Consider the following 17,551-nt stretch of genomic DNA (forward strand, 5'->3'; position numbering starts at 1 on the left):
ATTTTTTGGGCAGGAGAACCTGCAAGGCTGCAAGGAAATTGGAAGAGAACTGTCAAAAAATGCAATTAAAAATAGAACCACATTTAGAACAAGATTCCTCTTTCCCCTATTGGACTGAATCCTTAAATCTTAAACATTATGGTTTATCTCTTAAATCCATGTTGCACACAGCAGAAATACAATTGTACTAATAAATTATGATATACCAACTCAAGGTCTATGAAATTGAAATGTAGTGCTTTCACGAAATATACAAACGTTTTCTGAACATATAGGGCTGAATCTTCTGAACAGTGGCAATCAATATCAGATTGTCATTCTGCTGCTTGTTGCCTACCCTTTCCTGGACCTTTGCGTTTCTTGCCCAAATGTCTGATTTGAGCATTTGAGAAACATGGAATGTGCCTGATTCTGCCTTCCAGTGCAGCGCAAGATCAATATTGCCGGCCAATCCATGTCTACAGCAGTAACTTCCATATCCTGGGATGTAAAGGTTCAAAAATGCTTTGATGAGCTATAGAGAGAAGATGAGTAAGTGAGGGAGTAGGGTCGGAGGTAGATGTGTGAGACGGAGTAGGTTGGCAGCTGGGTAGGTAAGAAGTTCGGAAGGCAGGTAGGTAGAGTATTTGAATAGTGTGGCAAGTGAAGGGGTAAGGTGGCAGGTGGTGAGAAGCTAGAATGGCAAGTATGTGGTTAAGGGACATAGGATGGGTCAAGAAAAGGGTGGTCTTGAGGGCTGCAGTGGGGAGAGATGGGGGAGAGGGGGGAGAAGAAGGTATCTAGCCAAGAGTTAAAGCTAATTTGAATTCCTCAAACTTTTCACAGGTAATTATTCAGGGAAACAAATCAAAACTTCAAATTTTCTATCTCTATTTCAGTATTACAGACTGCTTTGGAGGATTCTAGATGCAGAATAATTTTAAACTTCAGGGTAATTCATGAAAAGTCAATGCATCAGGACTTCCACGAGGTCCCGTAGCACATCTCTCAGACTGCATGGCTACATAGACTCTCTCTCAATTAGAAGATCTGAGCCAAGAGTTAATAGAGGGAATAAAAGTAGATAATTTTTCTTTTGAAATTTTTTTAAACTACTTGATCAAGTTTATAAGCTGGAGGGATAGATTGTGTTTTGTAAACAGTTGCTTTAACCAGATAGATTAGCTTTATATTTTCAAGTTATGTAAGGCTAGACTTTGGTTCGTTTTCTGTCTAAGTCGCCCAGATGGGCATCAGCATTGAGATTTCCAAATAGGGGTCTTTAATTTACTGTGCATGTGCAAATGTATAAGAAAGAAATAAAGATTGTACGCACAGAAACCAAAGGTCGTGCACAAGAAAAAATAATAAGAGAGGACATTGTTAGATGTCTGTAGGCAATGGCCTTTCCAGAGAGTACTGGCTGCTACCTTGTGCACTCAACAGTAATTTAGTGAATTCCTTCAGGACTTGTTTCTGGCTGAATCAGAGGTCATCTCATATGTCATCTACCAGGGTGAGAATTGTCTTTTCAATGAATACTGATCACCAGACATCACCAGGGAATTGACGTTTTGGGCATAAGCTCTTCATTAGGAATGTGGAGAGGGAAGAGGGCTGAGAGATAAATAGTAGGGTAGGGGTGGAACTGAGGGGAAGATACTGGGTAGGCGATAGGTAGATACAGGTGGGGGACGATGGTGACAGGTCGGAGGGGATGGTGGAGCGGATCGGTGGGAAGGAAGATGGATAGTTAGGACAGTTCAAGAGGGCAGTGCTGAGTTGGAGAGTTGGATCTGGGATGAGGTGGGGAGAGGGGAGATGAGGAAATTGGTGAAATCGACATTGATGCCATGTGGCTCGAGTCTCCTAAGGCATTCTTCCTCCAGGCATTGGGTGGGTTGGATTTAACAGCGGAGGCGGCCCAGGGCTTGCATGTGAGAGAGGGAGTTGAAGTGATCGACCATAAGATGGTGGGGTTGTTTGGAGCATGTTTCCAGGTGTATCTATTTTCATAGATACTTCTGAAGCTGGAGGAAAGTTTGTAGTGAAGTTCCCAGGGGTCAGTCCTGGGACTCTTGTTTTTCCTGATTATATATTAATGATCTGGATTTTGGTCTGCAGATGGACAATTTCAAAGTTTGCAGATGACATTAAACTTGGACAAATTGTAAACAGTGAGAAAGACAGTGTGAATTCCAAAAGGACATTCACAAGTTGGCAGAATGGGTAGTTAGGTGACAGATAAGCTTCAATGCAGAGAAGTGTGAAATGATGCACATTGGTCAGAAGAATACTGAAAGACTTTATAAAATAGGGGTACATTTCTAAAGCGACGCAAGAGTAAAGATACCTGGATGTACGTGTGCAGAGGTCGTTGAAGGTGGCAGGACAGGTGGAGAGAGCAGTAAGTAAAACATATGGTATCCTCAGCTTTATTAACAGTACAAAAGCAAGGAAATTGTGTTGAACTTGTGCAGGGAAGTTGTTAGGTTCAGCTGAGTTATTGTGTACAGTTGTGGGTGCCACATTGTAGGAAGGATTTGAATGCATTGGAGAGAATGCAGAAGCAATTTACTAGAATGGTTCCAAAAATGAGAAGCCTCAGCTGAAGATAGACTGAAGAAGTTGGAACTGTTCTCACTGGAGAGAATGCAACTGATAGGAGATCTGATTGGGATTTAGAATAGCCAGGAGGACAGAGTAGACAGGTTAAAGATGTTTCCGCTTATAAAAGAATAAGAATGCAGGTCATAGATTTAAAGTGATTTGCAAACAAAGCAAGGGTAATGTGAGAAAAAAACCTTTTTCACACAGTGAGTAGTTAGGGGATGAAATGCACCGCCTAGGAAAGTTTTGGAGGCAATTTCTATTGAGGCATTGAAGAGGGTATTAGATAGTCTTTGGAGAGTAACAATATGCAGATTTGTGAGGAAAAGGAAGGAAATTGGCCCGAGATAATAAAGGCAATGCAGGCAGTGTCAGCCAAGTGGCCCCCTTGTGCACTGTAATAATTCTCATTCTGTGATCATGGATATAGAATTCATTATTTGTGGATTGCCAGAGAGGCCAAAGCCACAAGCAAGTGGCATGCTGAGGAGAGGCCCCACTTTCATTGTTCTTGGCTACCTCTTCTCTCTCAGGAATGTTTTAATATTTGTTTATGGATGCGCTGTCTACGCCAGCATTTACTCCCCATCTCTAATTTCTCCGAGGGCAGTTAAGAATCAACCATATTGCTGTGGGTCTGGAGTCACATGTAGGCCACACCAGATAAGAATGGCTGTTACCTTCCCTGAAGGACATTAGAGAACCAGATTGGTTTTTCCAACACTGACAATAGTTTCATGGTCATTGTAAGACTCTCAAATCTAGATTTTATTGAATCCAAACTTCACAATCTGACATGGTGGAATTTAAATCACGATCCCCAGAACTGCATTTACTTGCTAATCAAAGCACAAGAGCTGCTTTTGAAAGCAGTATTTAACCGGTAAGGCAACTATTCGATCATAGATTCTCAAGTCCACTACCATTCAATAGAAGCCATTGTTACGTACCTGTATGCATTCATTGATGTATTATATCACACACTCCGTGAAATTGGACACTCATCCTATGGAGGCGGTTATATACTCAAATGCCACAGCAGTGATAGACTTTAGCATGAGGTTGAGCAATGCCTCTGCAAATTCTGACAGATAGTCACACATTTCCTTGAAGCATCCACATAGTACAAAACTGCTGAGGATCAGCACCTGTGTCCAAATGACATCTGTTGGTGTCTTCAAGGCCCTGACAAAGAGTCTGCCAAGATCTCCCTGCCACCAGATCTTGTTCACATGCGGGTTATTTCACATCTTGTGCCAGCTATTGTATCGGTGACTCAGGCATTACTGAGGCTAAAAGGTGAGTGCATCTAAGCTGTTGGAAGATGCTCATGAGTTATATGGCAGTGCCTCCTCAGAGTGATATTCCTCTTCTAAGTACTGCAATGCTTTGTCCCCTATCCCTTGGTGTGCCTCCAGCAGCAGCCTTGTGAGATATAAAATACATTCCTTAATACTGCATGTGGGTAACAACATGAGTGCCAGTGCTTCAACGTTTGTTTCGGTACCATCACATTCTCTCATAAGTCACAGCACTGCTGCCACTTTGCTGCCTTCCGAGTCTCCTGTGCAACTGCTGCCAGGATGGCCAATTCCTGCCTTACCCAGGAGTTGTAGACTCTTTTTGTCTTGGAATGAGAAAAGAGTGAGTTAGGACCACTCAGACTTTGGAGAGACACATAATTTGAGAGGTACCCTGCAGACATTGTTAAAAGGCGACATGACGTCAAGGCTTTTTATCTTACATCCATGAGGACTATATGTGAGATAAAGTTTTAAAAGGAAGCAACAATTTTTATAGTACATGAAGAGGATGCAAAATTGCTGAACTATAACTGACACGAAGACGCAGGAGGAACTGTTAACTGTCTTGGTTAACTGATTACTTTTAAACCAGGTGGGTCAAGTCTCATGTGGGCATTGCCATGGGCATGTGGCAGGTACTGGCTGTCTCTCAACCTCTTCAATCAATGAAAAAGATGCAATGTGTGCACCTATTCCTTTTGCCTGTGAAGAACAGGACAAATGTGTGTGAATAATATAGTTTCCAGCTTATGCAAATAAATCACACTGTGAGCCTGACTGATAGTTTAAAACAAGTTTTTAGTATAATTCTTAGCACAGTCAAGATGATTTAGTAATGCTATCCAACAGCAGAATCCCATCTAATGTTGGACACAGTGTTCTGAGGTTTGTAAGTTCAGGCTGGTTGAGCACAGTCAGTATGCTACATACTACAGACAGAAAGGGTAAGTGCTTTTTCATATCATCCACCGGTCAATGGGACATGTGGTCTACATACCGAACAGCACATCAGCTCTGAAACTCATATACCACATAACTCATTTGTGTGGTTGGCAGAACATTTGTTTTGTTTGTGGAGAATACCAATTGTGTGTTTCCTGCAAATTAGCAGTGTGAAAAATCTAACTTCATCCGTTTCTCAAATTTTTGTGACTTTTTTCCATTCCAAGTCACTACAGAATGGGGACCACTTTCGGGGTATGTGTCAGTTCCATTTGGAAAGCTTGAGAGTTAAGATGGATCATGGGAAACCAATATTCTGGGGCTGCAAATTTTGTGCCCCAGAATACCCATTAGATAGTGAGAGTGAAGGTTGGAAACTGAGAGTTACATGGCACTTACATTACCAGAGGTCCACATCCATTGCTCCCCACACTGGAGCCACATCCAGTCAGATTCACTTGATGAAGCTGCCTGACCTCTTCCTTTCACCCTCTGGCTCAAAAAAAACCTCCCCTGTGCCCTGACTGTTGATTTCATCACCTCCAAGGACAGGTCTATGAAGCCGAAAGCTGCCCTTCCCCATTTCCCATTCATTCTTCTCCACTTTCATGCCTCTGATGGAAGAAGACTGGGTGAGGTGAGGATCCTATGACATGCAGTCAGCTTCTCAGTTAATGTGATGATTCTGCCACAAGCAATCAGCATCACTGAGAAAAGTGGACAAAGTAAGAACCCTTGCAGAGAAGCAGACAGACAAGCAGCACACCTGAGTGGGACTCAGGACAGAGGCATGAATAAGATTTAGATTAGATTAGATTACTTACAGTGTGGAAACAGGCCCTTCGGCCCAACAAGTCCACACCGACCCGCCGAAGCGCAACCCACCCATTACCCTACATTTACCCCTTTTACCTAACACTACGGGCAATTTAGCATGGCCAATTCACCTGACCTGCACATTTTTTGGACTGTGGGAGGAAACCGGAGCACCCGGAGGAAACCCACGCAGACACGGGGAGAATGTGCAAACTCCACACAGTCAGTCGCCTAAGTCGGGAATTGAACCCGGGTCTCCGGCGCTGTGAGGCAGCAGTGCTAACCACTGTGCCACCGTGCCGCCCACGCACGGTGGGGTAAAATAAAGAATCCACATTCTGTTTAGTTAAGGTATGGTTGGGGAACCCAGGCCTATTTGCATGTCCTGCACTATGTGAACATTTCTAAATGTTCCTGACAGTGACTGGGAGATGCCTCCAGCTGGACCATCTTGAACTCCAGGTTTTGGAACTTAAATGGCAGCTGGGCAGAGCTATGGTGCATTCCGGAGGCTGCCAGGTTCATGGTTAGCACATTTCAGGACGTGGTCACCTACAGTTTAAGGAAATGCAGGCAGAATGGGTCAGAGGAAAGGGACCAGGCAGGTGGTGAGGGAATCCTCCTATGGGCATCTCGCTTGTAAAACATTTTCAGTGAGAGTAACAATTCCTCTGTGGAGCCCAGCCACAGCCAAGGTCTCCACACTGTGGGGTGGGGGTGGAGGTGTAGTGGAGACAGGGAGAAAGATGAGTGGAAGGACAATCATGGTAGGGGATTCACTCATGTGGGGAATAGACAGGTGCTTCTGCACTCATGGACGTGACTCCAGGATGCCTTGTTGCCTCCGGGAGCCAAGGTCAAGGATGTCACAGAATGTCCAAAGGGAGTTCTGAAGGGGAAGGGTGAAGAGCCATGGGTTGTGGTCCACATTAGCACCAATGACATTGGAAGAAAGAGAAATTAGGTATTTCAAGTTAACTTTAGGAATTTAAAAAGGAAATTTGAAATCAGTACTTCAAAAGATACAGAGTAATCCTGATGTCAGGCAGTAATGAGTGTAAGAATAGAATGAAAGAGCAGGTTAATGTGTAACTGGAGAGTTAGTACAAGAGGGAGGATTTTAGGTTCCTGAGTTATTGGGATCATTTCTGGGAGAAATGGGAACTGTACAAATTACACAAATTAAATTCGAAAAGGAATGGGGAGGTCTGACAGTACTTTTAGAGTCGATTTAAATTAGACTGGCAAGGGCTGGACTTCTGACAAATACTTCAGAGGGGAGAGAAGCTGAAATGGAATTAGAAGTTAAAACACAAATAAGAAAGACTTGAAGGGATATAAACATAATCTAGATAAGAAAGTAGTGAGTTTAGCAAGGCAATATGTAATATATTTTAATGTAAGCAGCCTGAGGAATAAGATAGATGAGCTGAAAGCACAGACAGACATGTAGGAAAATAATATCATAGCTATGATAAAGACTATGCTGAAAGACTGGCAGGACTGCAGCTCAAAAGCCCTGGTTAAAGGATATTCAGATGAGATACAGGGCTAGGTAGAAGAGAAGGAATGTCACAATATTGATCAAGGAATCAATTATAACAGTAACGTCTTCAAAGGATAATCAAATGGGGCCATGTGGGTAGAAGTAAGAAATGCAAAAGGGCAAACACAATCTTGGACATGCACTGCATCTCAGGGTGAGATCAAGAACCAAATATATAATTACATTTCAAACAAGTGTAAGCATAATAAGGCAATAATATAGAGCATTTTAACTACCCAAGCATTAGTGGGCGGCACGGTGGCACAGTGGTTAGCACTGCTGCCTCACAGCGCCTGAGACCCGGGTTCAATTCCCGCCTCAGGCGACTGACTGTCTGGAGTTTGCACGTTCTCCCCGTGTCTGCGTGGGTTTCCTCCGGGTGCTCCGGTTTCCTCCCACATTCCAAAGATGTGCAGGTCAGGTGAATTGGCCATGCTAAATTGCCCCTAGTGTTAGTTAAGGGGTAAATGTAGGGGTATGAGTGGGTTGCGCTTTGGCGGGTCGGTGTGGACTTGTTGGGCCGAAGGGCCTGTTTCCACACTGTAATCTAATCTAATCTAATCTAATCTAAAAAAAAATCTAATCTTAATTTAGATAGTTCTCATGTGCAAGACAAAGTTCTTAAATCACATCCAGGAGAACGTTTTCAGCCACTGCATAGAAAGGCCAACAAAGGAGGAGGCAGTTATTCATCTAATATTCAGAAATGAGCCCATGTAAATAGAGGGCATTTCAATAGTAAGGGAGCATTTTGAAGATATTGGTCAGAACCCATTAGATTGAGGATAATTATGGAAAAAGGTAGGGGTTAAACTGGAGAAAGGCTAATTTACTAAGAGAAGAGAAATTTTGGCCTGAGTGGACTGGGAGCAGCCAGATACAGATGGAACTGTGTCAGAACTGTGGGAGATTTTTCAAGTGGAAATAGTGAATACACAAGGCAAATATGTTCCTGTAAAGTCAAAGGTGGGAGCAAAACCGGAGAACCCTGGATGGCAATGGACATAAAATTTCAGATTAAGAATACATATGAGCTTCTTGCAGATATCAAGGGCACAGCCTTTACAGGAGAAAAGAAGTGCCGGGGAGCCGTACAAAGGAAATTAGAGCATAGAGCTGTACAGCATGTTATGCCGAACTTTTATCCTACTCTAAAATCAAACTAACGGACACACCCTTCATTTTACTATCATCCATGTGTCTATCCAAGAGTTGCATAAATATCCCTGATGTATCTGGCTCTACTACCACTGCTGGAAGTGCATTCCACACACCCACCACTCTCTGTGTAAAGAACCTTTGACATCTCCACGAAACCTTAAAATTATGCCCCCTTGTGATAGCCATTTCTGTCCTGGGAAAAAGTATCTGGCTATCCACTCTATCTATGCCTCTCATCGCCTTGTACATCTCTATCAAGTACCTCTCATCCTTCTTCGCTCCAATGCGAAACGCCCTAGCTCCCCCAACCACTCTTCATAAGACATGCCCTCCTGTCTAGGCAGCATCCTGGTGAATCTCCCCTGCACCCTCGCTAAAGCTTCCACATTCTTCCTATAATGAGGCAACCAGAACTGAACACAATATTCCAAGTGTGATCTAACCAGGGCTCTACAGAGCTGCAGCATAACCTCGCAGTTCTTAAACTCAATCCCCCTGCTAATGAAAGCCAACACAACATATGCCTTCTTAATAACCCTATGAATTTGGGTGGCAACTTTGAAGGATCTTATGGACATGGACCCCAAGATCCCTCGGGTCCTCCAAGATCCCTCTGTTCATCCATATTGCCAAGAATCCTGCCATTAACCCTGTACTCTGTATTCAAATTCGACCTTCCAAAATGAATCTCTTCACATTTTTCGGGGTTGAACTCCATCTGGCACTCATCAGCCCAGCTCTGCATCCTGTCAATGTCTCACTGCAACTTACACTCCCGTTGCCTTTGACACTACCCACCACTGCACTAACCTTTGTGTCATCGGCAAACTTACTAACCCACCCTTCAACTTCCTCATCCACGTCATTTATAAAAATCACAAAGAGCAGAGGTTCCAGAGGTTGGGACTTCTGAAATGAGGAAAGCAAAAGAGTGCATGAGAATGCATTGGCAGAATAAAGGAAAACTCAAGGGCTTTATTTAAACTTATAAAGACCAAGAGAATAACTGGAGAAAATACAGGACCCATTAGTGATAACTGAGCTAATCTGTGTGTGGAACTGGAAGATGCACAAATAGGCATCATGGGTGGAAGACTGTCAATTTTACTTAATATTTCACAGAGCGAGTTGGAGTATTAGTGAGTTTAGCTGCCTTAGAAATAAATAAATCTGCAAGCTAGGATGAGATGTATCCTAGACTGTTGAGGAAAGCAAGAGAGGAAATATCAATGGGCCCTGGCAGGATTTTTAAAACCTCTATGGCTGTATACTGCCAAATGACTGGAAAACTACTCACATTATTCAAATATTATAAAAGGTTGGAAGGGATAATCCAAGAAATTACAGGCCAATCAGTCTAACTTTGACAGTGACACGTTAATAGAAATAATTCTCAGGACGGGGGTGGGGGAAAATGTATCAAAACTCAGAGAGACACAAGTTAATCAGGGATAGTCAGCATGGATTTGTTTGATAAATTTGATAAAAGTTTTGAGGAGGTGGCCAGGAGAGTTGATGAGGGTTGATGATGTGATTTGGCAAGGTTATTGCTAACTTTCCTCAAGAAAGGAAGAGGCCATGGGATCCAAGGAAAACTGGCATCTGGGATCCAAAGTTTTGGTTGAGAGTCAAGAAGCCGAGTGTGATAGGGGATACAGTTCGTGACTGGAAGTTTGTTTCCATTGGGGTTACACAGGGCTCAGTCCTGGGGCCCTTGTTGTTTGTTGTGTAGATTATTGATTTAGACTGAAATGTAGGTGTTATGATCAAGAATTCAAGGATGACACAAAAATTGGTAGGGTGTTAAACAGTGAGGAGGATAGCCATAGACTGTAGGAGCACAACAACAGATGCATCAGCTGGGCAGGGCAGTGGAAGATGGGATTCAACCTGAACATGTGAGAAGTAATGCACTTGGGGAGGACTAACAAGGCTATGGATTATACTATGATTGATACAACTCTGAAAAGTATTGAAGATTAGCAAAACATTGATGTGCATATCCACAGATCCCTGAGGCAGCTGGGCAGGTAGATAACCTGGTTAACAGGCTCATGGGGTACTTAGGCGGAAGATGAGGCTTTCTAACCACACGGCATCAATGCTGACTTCACTGGTTTCCAAATCTCTCCTCCCCCCATCTTATCCCAGATTCAATCCTCCAACTCAGCACTGCCATCTTGACCTGTCCCACCTGTTCATCTTCCTTCCCAACTATCCGGTCCACCCTCCCCACTGACCTATCACAATCACCCCACATCTGCATCCACCTATCGTCTTCCCAACTACCTACCCTCCAGCCCCAGCCCCACCCCCCTACTCCCCACATTTCTGATGAAGGACTTATATGCCTGACTCTCTTGCTTCTCAGATGCTGCCTGTCCTGCTGCGCTTTTCCAATGCCACACTTTTCGAATCAGACTCTCCTGCATCTGCAGTCCTCATGTTCTCTCATGGGGTACTTGCCATATTAGCTGAGGCATAGAATACAACAGCAAGGTAATTGTGATGAAGATATGTATAATGCTGGTTAGGCCACATGCAGTTCTGATCACCAAGTTATAGGAAAGATGTTACGATGCTAGAAAGGGTACAGACGCGATTTGCAGAATGAGCCCTGGATTTGAGCCATGAAGAAAAATTGGATAGACTGGGGTTATTTTCCTTGGAGAAGTGAAATTTTAGCGAGTACCTGAAAGAGGTGGATAAGATTATAAGGGGCACAGATAGGGTGATTGAAAAGGCAGTCTTCTATGTGAGCATAGGAGAGCAATAACAGGGGGCTGCAGAGTCAGATTTAAAATGAGAAGTAGAATGTTAAGACAATGATTGAGGTCAAACTTGTTCACTCGTAAGGTAGTTGAGTCAGAAAGTCTCATAACATTTAAGCAGTATTTATATATTTGTCTGTGATGCCATAATCCCAGAGCTACGGACCAAAAGCTGGAGAATGGGATTGGTGTTGTCAAATCTGAGGTGACTGGTGTGAAGACAATGTGCCTTTGACTAAGCTGTAAATGTCTATGAGTCTATGGGCTGAATCTTACTTGTTTTTGGCTAAGTCCAAGTTACATCAGGTTTCTTAAAGAGATTTCTGCCATGAGGCCGAACCTAACCCGCCCTTATGTTACCCTTCATTTTCAATTCTGGCCCCATTCTACCACCATCTTGCTCTTCCCATTAGCAGGTAGAATCTAAGGGTGTTGGAATTGGGAAGATAGCAGCATAATTCTTTAACAGGGACCTGGAAGCCCTGATCAAGGGGTGATGTAATGGAGAGGAATCCTTTTCCTGGAGGTCTGGCAGAGGAGGCCATGACATCACACCCTGGCAACCTGGTCCAGAGTCACCACCCAGGTCAGTGTCATTTTCACAGTCTGGAGGAACAACCTGCAGCGCCATTAGAATGTCAATGACATTTTCCACTGTGCCAGGGAAGGTGCCATACACTCTTGTCTGAGACCTCACATTCACTCATTCTCTTTTATTACACCCACCTTCATGGTCTCTCACTCTCACTATTGCCTGCAGCATCATCTTTCACTCAGTGTCATCATCCCACCCCTGACAACACCAATCCTGGACAGCCTCTGCACTGCCTACTCTCATTCTCTCTCTGAATACCTCACCATCTTTCTCACACCTGCACCAGCACTAAAAGCCATGCCCATCCACTTTCATCTCACTCAATCCCTCTCTTTCTCTCATTACAAGAGAAAATAGCCCAAACGGGGCATACACAGCTGGAAAGGGTGAAAGTGTACTGGATATTAGGCTCCTCATCCACTACAAGGAGAGATTCCTGGCCCTCACAGGAGGAGACAGAACTCTCCAGCGGGATACCGAGACATTCATGTCCTGCCAAGTCCGAAAGGATCATTTTTCATCATGCCGTAACTCTCACACTAACCCATCTGTTCATGTTATTAATTGCACTCTGCTTCTAACCACTGGCCATAATGCTCTCCCTCTCTTTTCACTTGCAAGTACCACTAGCCTGCCCACAATCTCCACAGTACTATATTACAGCACTAGATATTTAACACTTAAAAGAGTTTGGAATTCAAAAGCTAGTACTCAATTTCGCCTGAAATCTGGCTCACACACAGGATGGTCTTTGTCCATTGTTCCCAAGCTAATGTTTGGGAAATAAAAGGTATATTATAGGTAATTCTCTTATCACACAGTATAGCAAATTTCTTCAAATAAAGTCAATTAAGTGATCACACAGATGGAAGACTGTTTGTTAATTTAAAACAATTTCACAGGTAGAGATAATAAGTTAGAAAAATCCAGTGAAACAACAATTCAGAAAGAATCCACCACTTATCATACCAAATTTAAAGAGCACACCCAATGTAAAGTATGACACTGATGTCACAAAGGTATGCACTTACTCAGTCATCAGCCCCCAAGATCTTGTACACAAATTCATTCCCTGGAGCTAGTTTCCACAAGCTGTTTGATTAAAAGGCTCAGATTTAACGGATCTCATCTGAACTGATCCTATTTGGGTCAGTTCAATTTTTTGAGCAAGACTTGAAGGAGTCCCCAGTGTCCAATTATCTCCATTTCTCTTCTGCAGTAAATTCAATTTTGCAATATATTCAGAACCAGCGATCTTGCAGTTTATTTTATTTTAATTGAAATGCATTTCTTTAAAAATAGATGACATTATACAGCAGCATATTTTAATACATCAATTATTTTCAGTACTGTTAATTGGAATTACAAAATGCTACCAATAGTATATTCATATGCTCCAGCTTTCCAAAAGCAAACTATATGTTGGCCTAGATCTATAGCAAAGAAAATATTTTATTTATTTGAATTGTACAAATGGATTTGAATGCTTTGGAGGTGGATGCATCCTGCTACTAATTTTCCCATTTGTCACTGGTATTTTGAGGTGAAATTATTGACAGGAGAAATTTCTCCACTATTCTGATTTTTACCTTTCTTTCAGCCAAGGACAATTTCCAGTGCTACAAACTCACTTGTTGCAAAGTCAGGCAATATAGGTGATCTGCCCTTGGTTCTCATTTTCATGGAACAAAAAGCAGGTATGAATGTAAAGATGCAAAATGACAACAATGCGAAAACCTGCAAACTTGGAAATGCAGGTCTGTTCTGAAGAAAGGCCAATGGGCTCAAAAAGTTAACTCTGGTTTCTCTCCACAGGGGCTGCGAAACCTGCTGAGTTTTTCTAGTTATTTCTATTTTAGATTTCCAGCATTGCAGTTCTTTGTTTTGTTTTATTTTAATAAATGTATCTTCCCTGTAGCAATACTGTAAATTTATATCTCTGCAAAGCTTTATTTAATTTTACATCTCAAAACATAAATAGTAATCAATATAGTATCACAACATTTTATATGCTGGTTAAGTTCATTCTTGATACAATAACTTGCATTGCTTTGTTCCTTTTTTTAAAACATAGAAACAAAATGCATCAGAGATTTATAAACAGGTTGCCAAAGCAAAGAACAAGATATTAGATGGGGTTATCTGAGACTCAGACGAACAAATGAATTTCTAGTAGGATCTAAAAGGTGATGAGTGTAGCCAAGGAGGAAATTCTATAGTAGGGCACCAATGGTAGGTGCTGAAAATGTGTTGCTGGAAAAGTGCAGCAGGTCAGGCAGCATCCAGGGAACAGGAGAATCGACGTTTTGGGGATAAGTCCTTCTTCAGGAAGGTAGGTACCAATGGTAGGTGGCAGGTGCATGCACCACAGTCAAAGTTACTCCCTACACTCTCAATAGATAATCATTGTGGTGCATATTTAGTACAGTCCCTACCTCTTAAATACCATGTCCAAAATAGATCATCACTCACACAGCTATAAAACCCATTTTGAATAAATGTCAATTTCAGAGTTGTCAGGTATTGAAACTCAAGTGCACTGTTTATTTCAGGTAGAATCAACTGTGTTTGCTCACTTGTTTGTACTTCATCAAATGTATTGAATACAAGAACAAACATTAGTAAAAATGTAATAGAACTTTGTCAAGGTTCAATGACTATTTGAGTATTTAAATCCTTGCAATCTATCTAAATATTGCAGGATACAGTTGGTACTTAGCACTGACAAAATTAAATAAAGCCGAAAATCAGTGTGAGTGTGAGAGAACTGAGAACAGAATGAGCATTTGTTATATAGTAACAGTATTATGGTAATTAAGTGGTCATCATGTATTTGAGATAAATTGTGTTAGGGATCGTATCTGAATTTTGATTTATATAAGATACTCTAATAGCTATTGCAGCATGGATAGGTAGGTCTCCCCACTTAAACTGATATTTAACTAACTTACTCTCATTGAGCACATTTTCATAGTTCTCAATATGACCTCTACTTTAGATTGGTTGCTTTGAGGATTTTCTGAAATGTAAACATAGGCAGGGATCCACCTGCAAATTCCAAAACATTCTCAGTGACCCTGAATCTTAAGGACAGTATCTGCCATCCAACCAGATATTTATATTGAATATGTTTATCAGTTAATAACTGTAGCATTATTCATAATTGAAAAAATACATATATTTGTGTTAAACATCAATGTCACACTGATATATGGTCTTTGGGTACAGAAACCCTGGCTTTGGAATCTACATTATGGATGCAGGCAGGACCACCACGAATCTGGGTGAAAAAAACTAAAAGGGAGTCTTACCTTCCAAAAATGAACCTTCCTGTACAGCAGTCCTTTAGCAGCAGTAGCATCAGCTAGAGGTTATACTTCATTCTATCCTGAGAAAGAATGAATTGGAGAAAAATGTAGGTTTACATAAGAATAGCAAACATATGAAAAACATATATGCAGGGCATTCATTGTACACAAGTCAGTTCAATATCTAAATTACTTTGAATTCTAAAAGCTAATGAGCCAATGTAAGTTGCTCGCTTAATGCTTTTATACTTCTATTGCAAACCTATAATTTTCCAATCAATCTATCAGGAGGAACAATGGCATAAAACTTTAATGTACAGACACAGAACTTTGGCCCAATTTGCCCTGACCATTCTTTGTGCAATACCTGAAATTTCTCCAACCTTACTAGCATACACTGTACTTCTTTCTCTTTCATGCTCAGAAATATAGAAAGAGAGAGATTTGCAGCAGCAAGTGAGCCAGTGGTCTGTCTACCAGCCATCTGTACTAGTCTTCGCTTTGGTAATGAGGACATCTTTTTGACCTTTGTATTGAATGATGACCAAAGTTGCCTCTAAACTGCACAGCTACACTGCAACTTCACACAGGTCTCAGAGGTCGGCGCAGCCAATAAGAAAATTAGAGGGAATGCTGATATTGTTGATTTTTTTTTAAAAATGAAGAACTGCAGTTGCTGGAAATCTGAAACAAAATCAAAAATTGCTAGAAAACCTCAGCAGGTCTGGCAGCATATGCAGAGAGAGAAACAGAGTTAACATTTCACGTCCAGAAACCCTTGTTCAGAACTTCAGTTTCTCTCTCCACAGATGCTGCCAGACCTGCTGGGTTTTTCCAGCACTTTCTGATGACATAATTGATCATGCGCCAATGCTTTGATTTTATGTGTCTCCAGGAAGTCTTGAATGTGTCTTTTTGCCAGAACAGTGTGTTATCGATAACCAGCTGGTATTACGCACATTGGGTGAACAAGAAAATCCCGTTGAAGATGCAAATCCCAACTTCTTCATTTTCAATAACTCCTTTCCTACTGTGGTGAGATTTGAACCCAAGACCACTCACATTCAAATTCACTGTATAACCCCAAAGGAGTATCATATAATTTAATCATTCCATTCAGAAAAAAACAATCCCAGAACAGATGGGTCTGGAATCTGGATCTTCTGGCAGGTTCCATCATTTGCATTGCTAAGACATGTATGGGATATTTTCACGTTCTACCACAAGATCCTGCCAATTTAAGTATCTGCCAATGTCTTTACTTTCTGTCTCTTGTTGCTCAGCTAATTTTATAACCAGTTCAAAATTGTCACTTTAATCCCATGAGTTTCAACATTACTAACTAAATATGTAATAGGGACTTTATCAAATAGACTTCTGGATGTCTATTTAGATTACATTATCCAGAGTATTCCAGCTAGTATTTTAGTCATCTTTTCAAAATTTAATCAGGTTGTCAGGCATAACTGACCTTTACAAATCAACACTGACTCTCTGATGAAAATTTTCAAGATTTTCAGTCACTCTAATAACTTATATTATTTTCCAATAAAATATGTTAAGCTATCTCTTTTATAATTCTCTGGCTCTCCACTCTCACCCTTCTTAAGTAGAACCCCTTAAAGGTATACAGTACTCGGTCAAATTTAAGGTATTTTCTGTTCAGGAATGTTATTACATTGCTGTGGAGCAAGTGGGGCTTAAGCCCGAGCCTCCTGGCTCAAAGCTAGGGATGCTACCACTGCACCACAAGAATCCTAAAACAAAGGTGAGATCATTTCTAATCAACTTGCTCAGACACATTATTATACCCTTTTGGAGTGAGCAGGACTTGAAGCCACGCCTCTTTGTCTAGAGTAAGGGACACTACCACTATGCTACAAGACCTCTTTGGTCAAATTCTAACTTGATATCAAGGGCATTCATCAGCTCTGGACTAGCTGTTTTGTCCATGATTAAATGAAGTTTACAATGAGATTGGGAGGTAAGTGGTCCTGACAGAACCCAAATTGAGCATCAAGGAGCAGATTAATGCTTATTAGTACCACTTGATAGCAGCATCAATGATACCTTTCATCCTTTTACTGATGATTGAGAGTAGACTGATGTGATAGAAATGGCCCGCGGTTGAATGTGGACTGCCTCTTTTGTAAACTGAAAATACCTGTGGAGATAGATGGCAACATTGTTGCTGTTCTGGAACAGGTTATTGAGTGGTATGGGAATGTTGTGGCACAGTGGGGAGACCCAGGTTCATGTCCCACAACTCCAGAAGCGTGTAATAATATCTTTGAACAGGTTGATTAGGAAATATTATCTAATAGTATAACTCCTCATGGAGCACAAGGTCATTGAGATATTGTCAGGGTCCATAGCCATTGCTGTATCTAGTGGGCACAACCATTCCTTCAATATCACATGGAATGAATGATATTGAATGGACGCTGGCTTCTGTGATGCTGGGGACTTTGAATGCCAGGATGAATCATTTACTCAACAATTCCAGCTGAAGGCAGATG

At 41.6% G+C, this 17,551-nt stretch overlaps 1 protein-coding gene across 3 annotated transcripts in view; it reads right to left on the bottom strand.

The window, feature by feature from the left end:
- srrm3 (serine/arginine repetitive matrix 3) overlaps positions 1 to 17,551 on the bottom strand; it is a 795,287-nt gene that overhangs the window by 490,758 nt on the left and 286,978 nt on the right. For all 3 annotated transcript variants that reach the window (XM_087977541.1, XM_043718787.2, XM_087977540.1), the window contains one exon: positions 15,036 to 15,112. The gene's annotated coding sequence lies outside the window, so the exon portion shown is untranslated. The remainder of the gene's footprint in view (positions 1 to 15,035; positions 15,113 to 17,551) is intronic.

Source organism: Chiloscyllium plagiosum, unplaced genomic scaffold, assembly GCF_037043375.1.
Source record: "Chiloscyllium plagiosum isolate Xiang-an unplaced genomic scaffold, Cpla_swu_hap1 HiC_scaffold_31, whole genome shotgun sequence".
Taxonomy (NCBI): domain Eukaryota; kingdom Metazoa; phylum Chordata; class Chondrichthyes; order Orectolobiformes; family Hemiscylliidae; genus Chiloscyllium; species Chiloscyllium plagiosum.